The sequence below is a fragment of the Canis lupus genome, chromosome 4 (genome assembly GCF_003254725.2).
Source record: "Canis lupus dingo isolate Sandy chromosome 4, ASM325472v2, whole genome shotgun sequence".
Lineage (NCBI taxonomy): Eukaryota > Metazoa > Chordata > Mammalia > Carnivora > Canidae > Canis > Canis lupus.
Window position 1 is genome coordinate 24,491,938 of NC_064246.1, and position 21,283 is coordinate 24,513,220.

A 21,283-nucleotide genomic window follows, 5' to 3' on the forward strand; every position below is an offset into this window, starting at 1 on the left:
TGAATTAAAAAGGAATATAGTCAATGATATTTAATAATAATGCAATGGGACAGACAGTAGCTACACTTGTGAAAACTTGCCAAATCACTAAGTGTACACCTGAAACTAATATAACATTGTGCGTCAACTATACCCAAATAAAAGGAAAAGGAAAAAAAGAACCAAATTGAGTCTACAGCTGTGGTAAGCTGTCAGCAAAGTAATTTATATTTTTGGCGATATTGTTTCCTGAATTATTTTTGGTCTTCTCTAACAATAGTGAAAGCCTCAGAGATTTCTACCATACTTCAGAAAAGTTGAACTGATTTGGGGTAGAGTTATTAATAATATGTTGAGATGTATATGCTAAATTTTTTGCTTTGTTCAACTGAACCTTAATTATCAAATGGTTGTGCCAGGACAACTCAATGGCAAAAGAATAGTCTCATTAACAAATGGCATTGAAGCAACTGAATGAAGAAGAGAATGAAGAGAATGAAGTTGGACTCCTGTTGCACATTACAGGTAAAAATTAATTCACAATGGGGTCAAATCTCCAAATGAGTGAGCTAAAACTATAAAACTTTTAGAAGAATATATAAACAGATATCTTCATGACCTTGGATTAGGTGGTCTTCTAAGAGGACATAAGCAGCAAAAGAAAAAATACATAAATCTGACTTCATCAAAATTAGTAAGACAACCCAAAGAATGGGAATAAATATTTGCAAATTATATATAAGGGACTTGTATCTAGAATATATAAAGAATTCTACCAACTGAATAATAAAAACAATCCAAATTACAAATAGGTATCTTTTAAAACCTCAGTTTAAAAAGTATCTGAGGAAACAAACAAACAAACAAAAAAAGTATCTGAGGGACACCTGGATGGCTCAGCAGTTGGGCACCTGCCTTCGGCTCAGGTCGAGATCCCGGGATCCGGGATCGAGTCCCACATTGGGCTCCCTGCGGGGACCCTGCTTCTCCCTCTGCCTGTGTCTCTGCCTCTCTCTCTCTGTCTCTCATGAACAAATAAATAAAATCTTAAATAAATAAATAAATAATATCTGAATAGATATTTCTCCAAAGAAGATATATAAATGGGTAATGAGCACATGAAAAACTACTCAACAGCAGAGTACAGAAAGTGGCAGGAGTGACTATACAGTGGAGAAACCTGACAGTCAGTGCATTAGCCAGCTCAGTATCAACAATGATAAATCACATCAATAATACATTCCTTGTTATGATACAATGAGAATGACATTGTATCCCTGTGATCTTCTACTCAAAAACCTCAACCCCAGTCCAATCATGAGAAAAATACAAAACAATTCCAAAAGAGGGGCGTCCTACAAAATACTTAACCAGTACTCCTCAAAACTGTCAAGATCATCAAAAACGATCAGAGTATGCAAAACCCTTATAGCTAAGAGGAGCCAGCAAGAACTGACAAGTAACATACATGGAGTTGTTTTTTTTTTTTAAGGTTTATTTATTTATTGAGAGAGAGAGAGAGAGAGAGAGAGAGCACAAACAGGAGGGGAGATGGAGAGTAAGAGAGACTCCCAGGCAGACTCCACACCAAATATGGACCCCAATGAAGGACTCCATCTCACAACACTGAGATTACAGCCTGAGCCAAAACCAAGAGTCTGATGCTTAATCAGCTGTACCACGCAGGCACCCCTGTAATGTGGAATTTTAGATAGGAACTTAGAACCAAAAAAGATATTAGGTAAAAACTGAAGACATTTGAATAAACTATGGACTTTACTTAATAACAACATATCAATATTGGTTCATTAACTGCAACATACTATACTAATGTAAAAAATTAATAATAGGAGAAACTGTGGGGGGGGCGGGGACCACATGGGAACTGCGTCTACAATCTGCTCAAATTTTTTGTAAATCTAAACCTGTTCTGGGGCAGCTGGGTGGCTCAGTGGTTGAATATCTGACTTTGGCTCAGTTCATGATCCTGGGGTCTTGGGATCCAGTCCCACATCGGGCTCCCTGCAGGGAGCCTGTTTCTCCCTCTGCCTATGTCTCTGCCTCTCTCTGTGTGTCTCTCATGAATAAATAAATAAATAAATCTTTTTTAAAAATCTAAAACTGCTCTAAAAAATAAACTATTTTTAATAATAAATAATTTTAAATATACTCAAAAGTATTTTTTAAAACAAATTTTAATAATAGTAATTTTTAAACACAAGTTAAATAAAAACACGGGATCCCTGGGTGGCTCAGTGGTTTAGCGCTTGCCTTTGGCCCAGGGCATGATCCTGGAGTCCCTGGATCGATTCCCACATCGGGCTCCCAGCATGGAGCCTGCTTCTCCCTCCTCCTGTGTCTCTGCCTCTCTCTCTCTCTCTGTGTCTATCTCTATCATAAATAAATAAATAAATAAATCTTTTAAAAAAAAAGTTAAATAAAAACAAAATAAAAATCACTGGGCATCTGGGTGGCTCAGTTGGTTAAGTCCAACTCTTGGTTTTGGGTCAGTTCATGATCTCAGGGGTCATGAGATCGTGCCCCGTGTGGGGCACCATGCTCAGTGGGGAGTCTGCTTGAGATTTTCTCCCTCTCCCTACCTCTGCCCTTCCCCGCCCACTCATGTGCAGACATGCTCTCTCAAAAAAATAATTTTTTTTTAATTTATTTATTCATAGAGACACAGCTAGAGAGAGAGGCAGAGACACAGGCAGAGGGAGAAACAGGCACCATGCAGGGAGCCCGACGTGGGACTTGATCCCCGGTCTCCAGGATCACGCCCTGGGCTGCAGGTGGCGCTAAACCGCTGCGCCACAGGGGCTGCCCTAAATGTTTTTAAATAATCAAAATCACAATTAGATACCTTTTCACACTCACTAAGATGGCTATAATCAAAAAGATAGATAATACTGAATGTTGGCAAGAATATGAAGAAATCTGAAACCTACACTTATGGTAGAAATGTAAATGGTGCAGCTACCTTAGAAAACAGTCTGGCCGATCCTCAAAAGATTAAACATAGAATTACAATATGACCCAGCAATTCTACTCCTAATCATATACCCAAGAGAAATGAAAACATGTGTTCATTCAAAAACTTGTACACAAATGTGCATAACAGCTTTATTCTTAATAGCCAAAACGTGGAAGCAACCCAAGTATGTATCAACTAATGAATGGATAAATTATGGTATATTCATACAATGGAATAGTATTAACATTAGAATAAAGTGTCAATATATGCTATAATATGTATAATATATATAACTTAAAGTATGCTAAGTGGAAAAAGCCAATCACAAAAGACCACCTATTGCATGATTCTAATTGTATGAAATGTCCAGAACAGGCATAGGCATTTCTTTTGAGGGTGATAAAAATATTCTAAAATTGATTGTGATGATGGTTGTTCAACTCAGTGAATATATTAAAAACCACTGAATTGCATTTGGAGGGAGGGGCAAGATGGCGGAAGAGTAGGGTCTCCAAATCACCTGTCCCCACCAAATTACCTAGAAAACCTTCAAATTTTCCTGAAAATCTATGAATTCGGCCTCAGAATTAAAGAGAGAACACCTGGAATGCTACAGTGAGAAGAGTTCGCGCTTCTACCAAGGTAGGAAGACGGGGAAAAAAGAAATAAAGAAACAAAAGGCATCCAAGGGGGAGGGGCCCTGCGAGGAACCGGGCTAAAGCTGGGGCGAGTGTCCCCAGGACAGGAGAGCCCCGTCCCGGAGAAGCAGGAGCTGCACCAACCTTCCCGGGCGGAAAGGGGCTCGCAGGGAGTTGGAGCAGGACCCCAGGAGGGCGGGGATGCCCTCAGGATCCCTGGGACACCAACAGACACCTGCGCGCGCCCAGGAGAGTGCGCCGAGCTCCCTGAAGGGCTGCAGCGCGCACGGCGGGACCCGGGAGCAGCTCCCAGGGGCTCCGGCGGCGGCTCCGCGTAGGTGGCTGCGCTGCCGGGAGCGTGAATCCAACAGCGCAGGCCCCGGAGCACAGGGCACCGGGACACAGCCCAGGATCCGGCCTCCCCCCAGGACAGGCAGAGGCCAGGAGGTCCCAGGACAGCAAGGACGTTCCTGCCCGGAGCTGAGCAGATCAGCGGCCCGCCCCGGAGCTTCCAGGCCCTGCAGACGGAGAGCTCAGTAGTTACTGTGGGAGCTGAATCCAGGTTTCCAGAGCTGCGGCAGCCACTGGGGTTGTTCCTCCAGGGGCCTCACGGGGTAAACAACCCCCACTGAGCTCTGCACCAGGCAGGGGGCAGAGCAGTTCCCCCAAGTGCTAACACCTGAAAATCAGCACAGCAGGCCCCTCCCCCAGAAGACCAGCTAGACGGACAAGTTCCAAGGGAAGTCAAGGGACTTAAAGTATACAGAATCAGAAGATACTCCCCCGTGGTTTTTGTTGTTGTTGTTGTTGTTGTTTTGTTTTGTTTCATTTTGTTTTGCTTTTTGATTTGTTTCCTTCCCCCACCCTTTTTTTCCTTTCTTTTTCTTTCTCTTTTTCTTTTTTCTTTTTTCTTTTTTCTTTCTCTTTTCTTTCCTTCTTTCTCTCCTCTCTTTTTCTCCTTTTCCCAATACAACTCACTTTTGGCCACTCTGCACTGAGCAAAATGACTAGAAGGAAAACCTCACCCCAAAAGAAAGAATCAGAAACAGTCCTCTCTCCCACAGAGTTACAAAATCTGGATTACAATTCAATGTCAGAAAGCCAATTCAGAAGCACTATTATACAGCTACTGGTGGCTCTAGAAAAAAAGCATAAAGGACTCAAGAGACTTCATGACTGCAGAATTTAGAGCTAATCAGGCAGAAATTAAAAATCAACTGAATGAGATGAAATCCAAACTAGAAGTCCTAACAACGAGGGTTAACGAGGTGGAAGAACGAGTGAGTGACATAGAAGACAAGTTGATTGCAAAGAGGGAAACTGAGGAAAAAAGAGACAAACAATTAAAAGACCATGAAGATAGATTAAGGGAAATAAACGACAGCCTGAGGAAGAAAAACCTACGTTTAATTGGTGTTCCCGAGGGCGCGGAAAGGGACAGAGGGCCAGAATATGTATTTGAACAAATTCTAGCTGAAAACTTTCCTAATCTGGGAAGGGAAACAGGCGTTCAGATCCAGAAAATAAAGAGATCCCCCCCTAAAATCAATAAAAACCGTTCAACACCTCAACATTTAATAGTGAAGCTTGCAAATTCCAAAGATAAAGAGAAGATCCTTAAAGCAGCAAGAGACAAGAAATCCCTGACTTTTATGGGGAGGAGTATTAGGGTAACAGCAGACCTCTCCACAGAGACCTGGCAGGCCAGAAAGGGCTGGCAGGATATATTCAGGGTCCTCAATGAGAAGAACATGCAACCAAGAATACTTTATCCAGCAAGGCTCTCATTCAAAATGGAAGGAGAGATAAAGAGCTTCCAAGACAGGCAGCAACTGAAAGAATATGTGACCTCCAAACCAGCTCTGCAAGAAATTTTAAGGGGGACTCTTAAAATCCCCTTGAAGAAGAAGTTCAGTGGAACAATCCACAAAAACAAGGACTGAATAGATATCATGATGACACTAAACTCATATCTCTCAATAGTAACTCTGAACGTGAACGGGCTTAATGACCCCATCAAAAGGCGCAGGGTTTCAGACTGGATAAAAAAGCAGGACCCATCTATTTGCTGTCTATAAGAGACTCATTTTAGACAGAAGGACACCTACAGCCTGAAAATAAAAGGTTGGAGAACCATTTACCATTCGAATGGTCCTCAAAAGAAAGCAGGGGTAGCCATCCTTATATCAGATAAACTAAAATTTACCCCGAAGACTGTAGTGAGAGATGAAGAGGGACACTATCTCATACTTAAAGGATCTATCCAACAAGAGGACTTAACAATCCTCAATATATATGCCTCCAATGTGGGAGCTGCCAAATATATAAATCAATTAATAACCAAAGTGAAGAAATACTTAGATAATAATACACTTATACTTGGTGACTTCAATCTAGCTCTTTCTATACTCGATAGGTCTTCTAAGCACAACATCTCCAAAGAAACGAGAGCTTTAAATGATACACTGGACCAGATGGATTTCACAGATATCTACAGAACTTTACATCCAAACTCAACTGAATATACATTCTTCTCAAGTGCACATGGAACTTTCTCCAGAATAGACCACATACTGGGTCACAAATCGGGTCTGAACCGATAGCAAAAGATTGGGATCATCCCCTGCATATTCTCAGACCATAATGCCTTGAAATTAGAACTAAATCACAACAAGAAGTTTGGAAGGACCTCAAACACGTGGAGGTTAAGGACCATCTTGCTAAAAGATGAAAGGGTCAACCAGGAAATTAAGGAAGAATTAAAAAGATTCATGGAAACTAATGAGAATGAAGATACAACCGTTCAAAATCTTTGGGATGCAGCAAAAACAGTCCTGAGGGGGAAATACATCGCAATACAAGCATCCATTCAAAAACTGGAAAGAACTCAAATACAAAAGCTAACCTTACACTAAAAGGAGCTAGAGAAAAAACAGCAGATAGATCCTACACCCAGGAGAAGACAAGAGTTAATAAAGATTCGAGCAGAACTCAACGAAATCGAGACCAGAAAAACTGTGGAACAGATCAACAGAACCAGGAGTTGGTTCTTTGAAAGAATTAATAAGATAGATAAGCCATTAGCCAGCCTTATTAAAAAGGAGAGAGAGAAGACTCAAATTAATAAAATCATGAATGAGAAAGGAGAGGTCACTACCAACACCAAGGAAATACAAACGATTTTGAAAACATATTATGAACAGCTATACGCCAATAAATTAGGCAATCTAGAAGAAATGGACGCATTCCTGGAAAGCCACAAACTACCAAAACTGGAACAGGAAGAAATAGAAAACCTGAACAGGCCAATAACCAGGGAGGAAATTGAAGCAGTCATCAAAAACCTCCCAAGACACAAGAGTCCAGGGCCAGATGGATTCCCAGGGGAATTCTATCAAACGTTTAAAGAAGAAACCATACCTATTCTCCTAAAGCTGTTTGGAAAGATAGAAAGAGATGGAGTACTTCCAAATTCGTTCTATGAGGCCAGCATCACCTTAATTCCAAAACCAGACAAAGACCCAACCAAAAAGGAGAATTACAGACCAATATCCCTGATGAACATGGATGCAAAAATTCTCAACAAGATACTGGCCAATAGGATCCAATAGTACATTAAGAAAATTATTCACCATGACCAAGTAGGATTTATCCCTGGGACACAAGGCTGGTTCAACACCCGTAAAACAATCAATGTGATTCATCATATCAGCAAGAGAAAAACCAAGAACCATATGATCCTCTCATTAGATGCAGAGAAAGCATTTGACAAAATACAGCATCCATTTCTGATCAAAACTCTTCAGAGTGTAGGGATAGAGGGAACATTCCTCGACATCTTAAAAGCCATCTATGAAAAGCCCACAGCAAATATCATTCTCAATGGGGAAGCACTGGGAGCCTTTCCCCTAAGATCAGGAACAAGACAGGGATGTCCACTCTCACCACTACTATTCAACATAGTACTAGAAGTCCTAGCCTCAGCAATCAGACAACAAAAAGACATTAAAGGCATTCAAATTGACAAAGAAGAAGTCAAACTCTCCCTCTTTGCCGATGACATGATACTCTATATAGAAAACCCAAAAGCCTCCACCCCAAGATTGCTAGAACTCATACAGCAATTTGGTAGCGTGGCAGGATACAAAATCAATGCCCAGAAATCAGTGGCATTTCTATACACTAACAATGAGACTGAAGAAAGAGAATTAAGGAGTCAATCCCATTTACAATTGCACCCAAAAGCATAAGATACCTAGGAATAAACCTAACCAAAGATGTAAAGGATCTATACCCTAAAAACTATAGAACACTTCTGAAAGAAATTGAGGAAGACACAAAGAGATGGAAAAATATTCCATGCTCATGGATTGGCAGAATTAATATTGTGAAAATGTCAATGTTACCCAGGACAATATACACGTTTAATGCAATCCCTATCAAAATACCATGGACTTTCTTCGGAGAGTTAGAACAAATTATTTTAAGATTTGTGTGGAATCAGAAAAGACCCCGAATAGCCAGGGGAATTTTAAAAAAGAAAACCATATCTGGGGGCATCACAATGCCAGATTTCAGGTTGTACTACAAAGCTGTGGTCATCAAGACAGTGTGGTACTGGCACAAAAAGAGACACATAGATCAGTGGAACAGAATAGAGAACCCAGAAGTGGACCCTGAACTTTATGGTCAACTAATATTCGATAAAGGAGGAAATACTATCCATTGGAAGAAAGTCTCTTCAATAAATGGTGCTGGGAAAATTGGACAGCCACATGCAGAAGAATGAAACTAGACCACTCTCTTTCACCATACACAAAGATAAACTCAAAATGGATGAAAGATCTAAATGTGAGACAAGATTCCATCAAAATCCTAGAGAAGAACACAGGCAACACCCTTTTTGAACTCGGCCACAGTAACTTCTTGCAAGATACATCCACGAAGGCAAAAGAAACAAAAGCAAAAATGAACTATTGGGACTTCATCAAGATAAGAAGCTTTTGCACAGCAAAGGATACAGTCAACAAAACTAAAAGACAGCCTACAGAATGGGAGAAGATATTTGCAAATGGCATATCAGATAAAGGGCTAGTTTACAAGATCTATAAAGAACTTATTTTTTTTTTTTTTTTTTTTTTTTTTTTTTTTAAAGATTTTTAATTTATTTATTCATGAGAGAGAGAGAGAGAGAGAGAGAGAGGCAGAGACACAGGCAGAGGGAGAAGCAGGCTCCATGCACCGGGAGCCTGACGTGGGATTCGATCCCGGGTCTCCAGGATCGCGCCCTGGGCCAAAGGCAGGCGCTAAACCGCTGCGCCACCCAGGGATCCCTATAAAGAACTTATTAAACTCAACAGCAAAGAAACAAACAATCCAATCATGAAATGGGCAAAAGACATGAACAGAAATCTCACAGAGGAAGACAGAGACATGGCCAACATGCATATGAGAAAATGCTCTGCATCACTTGCCATCAGGGAAATACAAATCAAAACCACAATGAGATACCACCTCACACCAGTGAGAATGGGGAAAATTAACAAGGCAGGAAACCACAAATGTTGGAGAGGATGCAGAGAAAAGGGAACCCTCTTACACTGTTGGTGGGAATGTGAACTAGTGCAGCCACTCTGGAAAACTGTGTGGAGGTTCCTTAAAGAGTTAAAAATAGACCTGCCCTACGACCCAGAAATTGCACTGCTGGGGATTTACCCCAAAGATACAGATGCAATGAAACGCCGGGACACCTGCACCCCGATGTTTATAGCAGCAATGGCCACAATAGCCAAACTGTGGAAGGAGCCTCGGTGTCCATCGAAAGATGAGTGGATAAAGAAGATGTGGTTTATGTATACAATGGAATATTACTCAGCTATTAGAAATGACAAATACCCACCATTTGCTTCAATGTGGATGGAACTGGAAGGTATTATGCTGAGTGAAGTAAGTCAGTCGGAGAAGGACAAACATTATATGTTCTCATTCATTTGGGGAATATAAATAATAGTGAAAGGAATATAAGGGAAGGGAGAAGAAATGTGTGGGAAATATCAGAAAGGGAGACAGAACGTAAAGACTGCTAACTCTGGGAAACGAACTAGAGGTGGTAGAAGGGGAGGAGGGCGGGGGGTGGGAGTGAATGGGTGACGGGCACTGGGGGTTATTCTGTATGTTGGTAAATTGAACACCAATAAAAAACAAATTTAAAAAGTAAATAAATAAATAAATACCACTGAATGGTACACTTAAAGTGAGAGACTTGTCTGGTATGTGAATTATATCTCAATAAAGCTGTTTTTCAAGAAATCACAGTTTCTCTTTTTAAAAACAAGGACACTCTTATTTCATGTCTGTGGTTTAAACTAGGTCCCAATAAACAACAGCAGCTGCCACCTGGTAAAACTAGATGGCTTCAAATGCTTGGCAAACAACTTCTACGTACATGAGATTTTGAACAGTTGTTGTTAAAGAATACATAAGCAAAGAAAAGCAGTCTGTCAGTACATTCTTACACTCTGACATTGTCATTTCATTCAGGACAGAATGCAATCGCCATTTCCTTAAATCAAGAAACCAACAATAACACTATTGATTATACTTATGTCCAAAGTAAATGGAGACAGATAACTTACTCTGACAAAAAAAAGAAAAAGGCTGAAAATGCCTTCAAAAGGGCACAGCAGTAAAAGTCAGAGTGCATGTCTTGTGTTTGTATGGAAAGACAGAACAGATGAACAAAGCAGGCTGAAGTGATACTCACTGTGCCAAACTCTTTGCTAAACAATTACAAATATTCCCCCACACGTCTATAGAAATCCTTCCTGTGGCTTCTTGGGCATATTTCCATAGAGAACTCCTTCAGAATCTGACTTAAAACCATCTGTTTGATAAACAATCTGACTGTAACCTCTGGCGAGTGAAAAGAGGGCAGAAGGAAAAAAATGGGCAAGTGTTTACCTTCATTGAAGAAATATAAATACCACTCCTCAGTTGGAGATCTGAATTGGGAACAAGGAAAAAGGAAGATATGACAGCACAGTATTAATGGTTTAGGAAAGGAAGCTGGACCTTTGTGACAATTTATTTCCTTTTCTTAAGCAAAGAATTTAAATGTACAGCTCACAGAAAGAAAAAAATAGTTGACCACTGAAGATAGGAAAAATGTCCTATCCATTCATAATTAAAGAAATGTGGAAAAAAAAAAAGAAATGTGGGATACGTGGGTGGGTCAGTGGTTGAAGGTATGCCTTTGGCTCAGGTCATCAACCTGGGGTCCTGGGGTCGAGTCCACATTGGGCTCCCTACATGGAGCCTGCTTCTCCCTCTGCCTGTGTCTCTGCCTCTCCTTCTGTGTCTCTCACAAATAAATAAACAAAACCTTTTTAAAGGAGAGAGAAATGCCAAAGAAAGATACATATGATTTTTCAGATCTTGGAACGCCAAATATTTAAAAGTTGGATAAAATCAATATAGGTGAGGGAACAGAGAATAAATTCTCATGTACTCTTGGTAGTATTAAAATAAACTTAGCAGTATTTCTCAATTTTACATATTTATATCTTTGTTTCAACAATCCAAATTCTAGATATTTATCTAGTTTACAAAGATAAATGTAAGTAAATATTTATAGTTGCACTGTCTGTAATAAATAAAAACTGTCAATAGGGAAATGGTTAAATTATGTAAGTCTCATTTGGGAATATTTACAGAGGAAAAAAATACATATAGGATTTGCTTCAAAGTAACCACAGGATTTACTTCAAAATAATCACAAATTGACTAGGGGGAGTAAGGAAGGAGTATAGATAAAACACGACTATGTATTTAATAATTTTCATGAAGCTAGTAATGGGTACATATGGTTCATTACACTGTCCTCCTTATTTTTGTACGTTTGAAATTTGCCATAATAAAAATATACAAAATTATGAAACAATCTCATTGAAGAGGATAGTGGATAAAGGTACTGACCTACATAGCTTTGGAAATTACCAAATCTGTAAGCTAAAAGCACAGTGAACTGCACACAAGCACCGTACGCTAATGAAGCAGTTTCCTACAGGTGTACAGGTTAACAATTCTGAAACCTTTGTGTCTACTGGACCTGAACAGTTAGGTAACTGAATGGTGGATGGTAGAAAGTTTCTCACTTTTGGAATAGGAGATTACACATAAGCAGGAAAAAAATGCTAAAATGATCCATGTGGTAACGGGTTAGAGTTAGAATATGAACCCGGGTAGCTCAGCGGTTTAGCGTTGCCTTCAGCCCAGGGTGGGATCCTGGAGACCCAGGATCGAGTCCTATATCGGGCTCCCTGCAGGGAGCCTCCTTCTCCCTCTGCCTGTGTCTCTGCCTCTCTCTCTCTGTCTCTCATGAATAAATAAATAAAATCTTGGAAAAAAAAAAAGAATATGAACTTGCGTTTATTTTTTTAAAGATTTTATTTATTTATTTGACACACAGAGAAAGAGAGAGAGAGCACAAGCAGGGGGAGCAGCAGGCAGACACAGAGAGAGAAGCAGGTTCCCTGCCAAGCAAAGAGCCCAGTGTGGGACCTGATCCCAGGACCGTGGATTACAACATGGGCAGAAGACATTTAACCAACTGAGCCACCCAGGTGCCCCTGAACCTGTGTTCAGCTTAATAAAAATACAGATGTTACATCTAGAAATATTTATAGATATGTATATATGAATATACACAAATATTTACTCTGTCAGCTAAGACTGCTTAGAATCAATGACACCCCAGTTCTAACAAGCACATCTAGAGACAAGATCTTTGTTTCTAATACGGCTCCCAACAAAAGAAACCCAGGCTTCTTGGAGAAATGGCTAAATTCAGGACTGGAACAGGAAACGCACGTGATGAGCCTGAGCATCTTGCAATGTCAGAAACTAAGGAAATGCTAAAAACAAAACAAAAATCCTAAATTGACAGAGATATCTCAAAGGGACACAAGAGACAAACCAAATGAGCTCCCAACAGCCAAATCTGATTATAACCTAAGTACAAAATAAGTATCTATGAGTTCATACTGATAATAAGGATATGATTAAAGAGAGAACAAATTTCCCTTGCAGAAGAATTCCAGATAAATTTATATAGATACTCCACCTGCAAGGATGGGGACCATAAAGCCCACTCCTTAAGTGTATGGAGACCTCCCTCCAAAAAGTACAGTATGGAGGGGCACCCATGGGTGGTTCAATAAACTAAGCATCCGACTTCTGATTCAGCTAAGGTTATAATCTCAGGGTCATGAGATCAAGCCTCACGTCACGCTCGGCACTAGATGAGGAGCCTGCTTAAGTTTCTCTCTCCCCCCCAACTCTTGCTCTCTCTTAAAAAACAAAAAAGTACAAAAGATTCTCTCTCTCTTTCTCTCTCTCTCTCTCTCTCTCTCTCCCCCTCCCCCACACTCTCTTTTTTTTTGTTTTGTTTTGTTTTAAGAAAAGCAAATGTGGGATCCCTGGGTGGTGCAGCGGTTTAGCACCTGCCTTTGGCCCAGGGCACGATCCTGGAGACTCAGGATCGAGTCCCATGTCGGGCTCCAGGTGCATGGAGCCTGCTTCTCCCTCTGCCTGTGTCTCTGCCTCTCTCTCTCTGTGTGTGTGACTATCATAAATAAATTAAAAAAAAAAAAAAAGAAAAGCAAATGCTTTATTTACAATAACTCTGAAAACATTTTGTCCTATGTATGATGTACTATAGCACTTATCTTTTTTTTTAAAGTGGAATTAACCTTTAGACATATGACCATTCCACAGTTTGGGAAGAGAAGTGAAATGTGTATGTATGTGTGTGTGTATATCAGAAGGAAACTGTTGATGAGCTACCCACTGGCCTCCCCCAGCATAAAAACCATCAAATTACAGCCATCAGTATTTCTTTTATTCCTTTCTGGGTTTTTTTTTTTTGGGGGGGGGGGGGTCATCTCTCTCTCTCAAAAAAAAAAAGTACAGCACAGAAGAAGGCAGGGGGGAGACTAACTTTAGCAGAGAAGGTCATTAATAACAATGATAAATCATGTTGATAATATATACCCTTGATATGATATGATGAGAAATATCACTGTATCTCTATGATCTTCCACCTAAAATGGACTCACTAAAATGGACTCTGGATGCTAGAAAGGGAGGCTGGAAGGGGGAGCTGTACTACTCAGTATCAGTTACAGGAGAAACTGTCCATTACAGATCCAACAAAAGAATCATCAACTACAGGTCCCAACAGAAAAAGATGTACACTGCATCTCATATTTTAAAAATCTAGGGATCCCTGGGTGGCGCAGCGGTTTGGCGCCTGCCTTTGGCCCAGGGTGCAATCCTGGAGACCCGGGATTGAATCCCACATTGGGCTCCTGGTGCATGGAGCCTGCTTCTCTCTCTGCCTGTGACTATAATTAATTAATAAATAAATAAATAAATAAATAAATAAATAAATAAATAAATATTTAAAAAAAATCTAGTAACTCTGCAACTCAGCCAATGAAAAATCACCTTACATTCTTGCTTTTCTTCAATGGATTTTTGTTCAAAACAACCCCTCCCAACTTACTCTTTCTCCATAAAATAATGTTCCTCTCCTTTGTTTTTGGGATTTGCCTGTGGCTTTGCCATAGCTTGCACGGGCCTGAATTGCAATTGTCTGTTATTCCCAAAAACCTACTTTTCCTGGTAAAATAAATGGTTTGCTGGTAAAACTTTTATTTTTAAGATTAACGCACCCAAAAACCCGCAACCCCAGTCTAATTATAAGAACAACATCAGACAAATTCCAATAAAGGAGCATCCTAAAAACACTTGACTAATACTCCTCAAAACTATCAAGGTCATCAAAAACAAGGAAAGTCTCAAAAGCTGTGACAGCCAAGCAGAGCCTAAGGAGACATGACTACTAAATTAATGTGGTATCCTGGATGGGACCCTGGGACAAAGAAAAGACATTAGATAAAAGCTGAGGAAATTTGAAGTGGTTAATAATAATGTATCAATATTGATTAACTGCAATAAATCTGCTCTAAGATGTTAATGATAATGAAAACTGGATGAGGAATTATTTATAACTCTTTGTACTATCATCTCAATTTTTCTGTAAATCTAAAACACAAAACCTGTTTTAAAGTTTATGAAAAGGATAGGAACTTAAAGTCAGTAGTGAGTTGTTGCTGTTGTTTTTTTTAGATTTTATTTATTCATTAATGAGAGACACAGAAAAAGAGAGACAGACAGACAGAGACAGAGAGGCAGAAGCAGGCTCCATTCAAGGAGCCTGACGCGGGACTCAGTCCCAGGACTCCAGGATCATGCCCTGGACGGAAGGCAGGTGCCAAACCGCTGAGCCACCCAGGGATCCCCCCCAGTAGTGAGTTTTTTTAAATCTCATGCAAATGAAAAATTATGTAACAGAGGAAAAATAAATCTCATGCAAATAATTTCTAGTGTATTTCCTACTCGAAAAAGGATACATGCCAGTGAAATGCTGTCTCAGAGGTAGCCTAAAGATTATAAAGACATTACAAATATAATTTTTTGCTCTCCAGTGGTAATGACCTCCCCATGAGAACATGCCCCTCATGAATGACCTCTTCCACCCATCCCCGGAGGAGGAGTAACCACAAGAAGCACCTGAATCAGAGTCCCAATTCCTACCTCATAGATGTGAAGTGTCCAGGATGCTACAAAATCAGTACCATCTTCAGCCATGCACAAACAGTAGTTTTGTGTGTTGGCTTCTCCACTGTCCTTTGTCAGTCTACAGGAGGAAAAGCAAGGCTTACAGAAGGATGCTCCTTCAAGGTGGGAAGCAGTACTAAAAGCACTCTGAATCAAGAGGAGTGGGAAACTATCCCAATAAACACATTTTGGATAAAATAATATATATATTTATATTTAATCTTAATACAGAAACTTGTTTAGGAAATATTATTACATTTTTAAAATTTTTTTATTATTACATTTTTTAAGTACTCTGTACCTATGCACAGAAAGGACGTATTAGAGGACATTAGAATTTATTCACCCTTAAGATCAGAAAAAGGAAACAGATTCTCTAGGTTCCGCATGATAATATTTGCATTGTATGATAATGTAGTCCCTATAAATTGTGTAAGTAGAATTCTGGTATTTTTATTTTATTTTATTTTATTTTATTTTATTTTATTTTATTTTATTTATTCATGAGAGACACAGTGAGAGAGAGAGAGAGAGGCAGAGACACAGGCAGAGGGAGAAGCAGGCTCTATACAGGGAGCCCGATGTGGGACTCGATCCCGAGACTCGAGGATCACGCCCTGGGCTAAAGGCAGACGCTAAACCGCTGAGCCACTTAGGGATCCCAAATTCTAGCATATTTTAAATGCATTAGAAAAGGTTGCTCTTTAAATACTGTTGATAAATTATTTTAAAAAGCAAAATCTCCTTTTTTATTTCTTTTGCAAATTTGATGTCCACATAAAAAAGGTATAAAAATATTAAAGCAGAGCAAATGATGATGAATGGAGTATGAAGGAATGAAGTGAAGCTATTGATTCTATTTGAACTTTAAAACTCTAACGAGAATTCTACACTGAACTTCTCATCTCCTCATGAACTATATCTTAAATATTTTAATTCATTAAATACTTACTGAGTCTACCTACTACTGTAAGCCAGATATAGTGTAATATAAGAGATACAAAGTCAAGGGGCCTTCAAAATCTAGTAAGAGAAAAAGAAAAACTGTAACACAGATGTGAACAAAATCCCTTGGGAAGGCTTTCCAGAGGAAGTAATAACTGAATTGTGTTTTAACACTATTGTATAATAAATAATTTGACTGGTCTTTGTGCCTGGTTCCTGGGAGGTACGCCTCTAAACCTTTGTAGTTTCCCAAATGATAGGAGTGTCTGTGTTATTCAAGCTGGCTCTTCCAGCCGCACTTGGTTTATGCTAACTAGGTAACTGATACTGGGCCCCTAGTTTCAAGATGGGGGCTGCCCATGCTAGAAAGACCAACCATGTATGTGATTAAAGGATTGGGGCACTGAGCTACATATTAGCCTGACCTCTGGAGAATAGAAAGATGCTGAAGACAGAGTTCATCATATGGCCAGTGATTCAATCACTTCTATCTACATAATGAAACCCCAATAAAAAATCTGAACACAGAGTTGGTGAGCTTCTCTGGTTGGTAGTACACATCGATGTGCTGGGAGGATGATACATACTAAGGACACAGAAGCTTTGCTTTTGGGAGCCTCCTAGACCTTGCCCTATGTATCCCTCCCCTTTCAAATTTGTAACCTTTTGCTATGATAAAACTGTAATCACAAGTATAGAACTTTCCTGAGTTCTGTAAGTTGTTCTAGTGAATTATCAAACCTGAGGGGCTCAGAACTCCTGAATTCGGTCAGAAATACAAATGCCCTGGAGATTCCCGAACTTGTGGTTGGCATCTCAAATGCAGAAAGCCTTGTGAAGGACAAGGCCCCTAACTTGTGCAAATTGAGCTAGTTCTCATTAACGTCAAAACTACATTGCAAATACCCTACAGGAATTAGTTTAAAATATGGATTTACAGGGATCCCTGGGTGGCGCAGCGGTTTGGGGCCTGCCTTTGGCCCAGGGCACGATCCTGGAGACCCGGGATCGAATCCCACGTCGGGCTCCCGGTGCATGGAGCCTGCTTCTCCCTCTGCCTCTGTCTCTGCCTCTCTCTCTCTCTCTGTATGACTATCATCAATAAATAAAAAAATTTAAAAAAAAAATATGGATTTACAAAATTATTCATCACAAAATACAACGCATATCAACAAAATAGAATGTTACAGAATGATCTGTCATAGTTACTAATTCAGGGAATAAACAGGTAAGCTCTAGAGTGCCGCTGTGGCCAAATGCTCCAATGTGAGAAACCCCAAGCAGGCTGGACATATTGAAAGCACAGTTTTCAATGGGTTTGCCAACACCGTTGCTGAACAAACTTGGATAAACTCATCCCAAGAGAAGCCAGTAACTCAAGAGACGAGGGTTTGGAAAAGAGAAAGTGAGAGATTTACTTCAGGTGCTGGCAGCTAGGGGAGGCAGCAGCCTCAAGCCTTACCAACTGACCTCTGCCAGCAAGATGGACACCTGGGGCTCTACAGCGAGAGGTTCAGGGAGGTAACACAAGAGAGCACATAATCATGGATGGGGGTCAGTATGTGTTCAGCAGTGATCATGGGTAGGGAAGGGGATGTGGTGGGATGTTGTCTTCTAGGCATTCTGTTGCTATCAGGGCTTTTCTGGTCTGGCGGTTGAAAGGTTCCAGTCATTGCAAATGTCTCTGTCCATGCATTAAGAAAAGTGCTATAAGAAACCAACATTATGGGTTTTAGTTAGAATAGGAGTTAAGTCGTCTTGTCTCTTTCTGTTTGTTTGTTTTTTTTTTGTTTTTTTTGTTTTAAGATTTTACTTATTTATTCATGAATGAGAGAGAGAGGCAGAGACACAGGCAGAGGGAGAAGCAGGCTCCATGCAAGGAGCCTGATGTGGGACTTGATCCTGAGACTCCAGGATCACGCCCTGGGCCAAAGGCAGGTGCTAAACCGCTAAGCCACCCAGGGATCCCTCTTTCTGGTTTTTACTTTTGGGGTCTATAGTTGAGCAAGAAGGCTTGCTAACAGGAGCATGATTCAACCATGAAAAAATTATGCTGTAGATGAATATTTACTGACATAAACATACTTTTTATCTCCAGACCCATTCTCTTCCCTTAAGGTCCAGACTTATACATTCTACTTCCTATTATTAAATATTACCACTTGGTTGTCTACTAGGTATCTCAAATCTAACATGTCCAAAAGAAAAAAAAACTTAATTCTCACCAAATACAACCAGTCAGCTCCTCCACATTCTTCCCTATCTTAGTAAATAGTACTACTTATTATTCACTCACTTGCTCTAGCCAAAGTTGGAACCATGTTTGACTTTTTCTTTCCTTAAGACCTCATCAATTCATCAGCAAATCTTATGGGGGTACTATCAAAAAGAACCCTCTCACCACCTCCACTGTTACCATCCTAGAACAAAGCCACTTATATCTACTGCCTAGAACACTACAATAGCCTATTTGATCTCCTTGTTTTCATTATAGCCAATCACTCCACACAACAACAGGAGGAAAAGCAAGGCTTTTCCAGAATAATCTTTAATAAATTAATGTCATTACTGCACATAAAACATCCCAATATCTTCCCACTACATTCTGAATAAAATCTAGATTCCTTATCTTAAATCTCTAATGATCTACCTTCAACTTTTCTTAATGTTCTTTGCCCTTCATTTTTCAAAGATTCCAAGCAACTTCCCATCTCAAGGCTTCTTCACTTGCTAATCTCTCTCTCTCCACTGAATGTCTATTCCTTAGCTCTTTGTATACTCTGAACCTTCATTTCATTTAGGTCTCTACTTAAATGTTATCCTCTTCAAAGGGACTTCCCTTCATACAAAATTATAACCTGTTTCAACTATACTACTTCAATGAAAAAATAAATTTTTTTAAACTAAAATTATCACTTGCCAGCCTATCTCCTTACCTTGCTTTATTTTGTTGTTGTACTTAACTATAAGCTTCCTAAGGCACTTTGTCAATCTTGTTTGCTAAGGCATTTCCAGAGTCTAGGACACTATGTGGATAAATAATGGGCAAAACAGAAATACTTATTGAAAAAAAAAAAAACTTGTTGAATGAATGATTAGGATGTTGGGTGAGAGGAACAAATTATAAGAGTACTTTCAAAAATTATTTCATTCTCATAAAATTAAACAAAATGCAAAACAAAAGCCACTACATATACACACATACACATCCACACACACAGGATCAATCCTCATTATTCATGGGTTCCATATGTGCAAATTTGCCTACTCATCAAAATATATTTGTAACCCCAAAATCAGTATTTGCAGCACTTCTTTGGTCAATCACAGACATGTGAATGTACAGAATGGTAAAAATTTTTAGTTGCCTGATGTACACATTCCCAACCAAGGTCAAATTAGGCATTGCTTGGCTTGCTTGTTTCAGCTTTCATAGTATAAAAAAATTATTTTTTGTGGTATGTTTAGTGCCACATTTTTCATATTTTTATGCTTTTGATTGGTTATTTAACTGTTTAAAATGACCCCCAAGTATAGAGCTAAAGTGCTGTCCAGTGTTTCTAAGTACAAGAAGGCTGTGATGTGCCTTCTGGAGAAAATACAGTTATATACATTCGTTCAGGCATAAGTTACAGTGCTATTTTGAGTTCAATGTTAATAAATTAACATATATTAAATAAAGTGCCTTTTAACAAAACACATAAATGTTTATTTTTTCCTTATTTGTATTTTCTATTTTTTACAATAAAAATATATATTTTAAAGATTTTATTTATGCTTTCATGAGAGACACACAGAGAGAGAGAGAGAGGCGCAGAGACACAGGCAGAGGGAGAAGCAGGCTCCATGCAGGGAGCCTGATGTGAGACTCGATCCCCGGACTCCAGGACCACGCCCTGGGCTGAAGGCAGGCGCCAAACCGCTGAGCCACCCAGGGATCCCCCCACAATAAAAATATTTTTGTTGGAAGAAAAAAACTGAGTCATTTCTAACACTATATAATAAGAATTGTATTAGTAAACATTCTAGGGTAGCCAAAAAAATATAAAGTAAAAATAGGATATGAATACTGATTTTTTTTCAGTAATAAAGGTATAAATTTATAGTTCTCCTCTTAACTTAACCTGGGTCTTCTAAATGAAATCCCATATGTGCAAATACCCATGTACATTTATACACTTGTCCCTGATCAGTAACCAATAGACAATTCAAATACTAACAGTTTAAAACTCATTCACTTATAATTATAGAATCTTAGAGTAGAAAGACTCTTTAGAGAGTATGTACTTGGGATACCTGGGTAGCTCAGGGGTTAAGCCTCTGCCTTCAGCTCAGGGTGTGATCCTGGGATCCAGTATACAGTCCTGCAATGGGCTCCCTGTGGGAAGCCTGCTTCTCCCTCTGCCTATGTCTCTGCCCCTCTCTCTCACTGTCTCTCTCATAAATAGATAAATCTTAAAAAATAAAAAAATGGAGACCACATACTTAATTTTCTAACCCAATGCAAGAATCCTTTTTATAACCTTTTTTACAAGTCACTCAGCCTCTGCCAGAATATGTTCAACTACAGAGAGCACATTATCCCATATGGCAGCAAATTTTATTTTTTTAAAGATTTATTATTTTTTAAGATTTTATTTATTAATTCTTGAGAGAGAGAGAGAGGCAGAGACACAGGCAGAGGGAGGAGTAGGCTTCATGCAGGGAGCCCGATGTGGGACTCAATCCCGGGACTCCAGGATCACGCCCTAGGCTGAAGGCAGATGCTAAATCGCTGAGCCACCCAGGCTGCCCAGATTTATTTATTCATTTCAGAGAGTGCACACGTGCATGCAAAGGGGGCAGGAACAGAGGGAGAGAATCTTCAAGAAGACTTCCTGCTGACTGGGGAGCCCCACACAGGGCTCGATCTCACAATCTATGAGATCATGACCTGAGCTGAAACTAAGAGTCAGATGTTCAACCAACTGACTCACCCAGACACCCCAAGGCAGCAGATCTTATTTTACACCCATCATCCTTAGTTCAATCTCTGATCCAAAATCAAGTAGATATACTCTCTTTA

The 21,283-nt window shown here is 39.6% G+C and overlaps 1 protein-coding gene and 1 pseudogene across 7 annotated transcripts in view; one reads left to right on the top strand and one right to left on the bottom strand.

Moving 5' to 3' along the window:
• LOC112651492 (40S ribosomal protein S27-like) overlaps positions 1-15,519 on the top strand; it is a 62,837-nt pseudogene extending 47,318 nt beyond the window's left edge.
• USP54 (ubiquitin specific peptidase 54) overlaps positions 1-21,283 on the bottom strand; it is a 122,603-nt gene that overhangs the window by 83,916 nt on the left and 17,404 nt on the right. For 3 of the 7 annotated variants that reach the window (XM_049108791.1, XM_025434747.3, XM_035715240.2), the window contains exon 2: positions 15,250-15,352. The exons of the other annotated variants lie outside the window; for them this stretch is intronic. The gene's annotated coding sequence lies outside the window, so the exon portion shown is untranslated. The remainder of the gene's footprint in view (positions 1-15,249; positions 15,353-21,283) is intronic. 7 annotated transcript variants of the gene reach the window in all.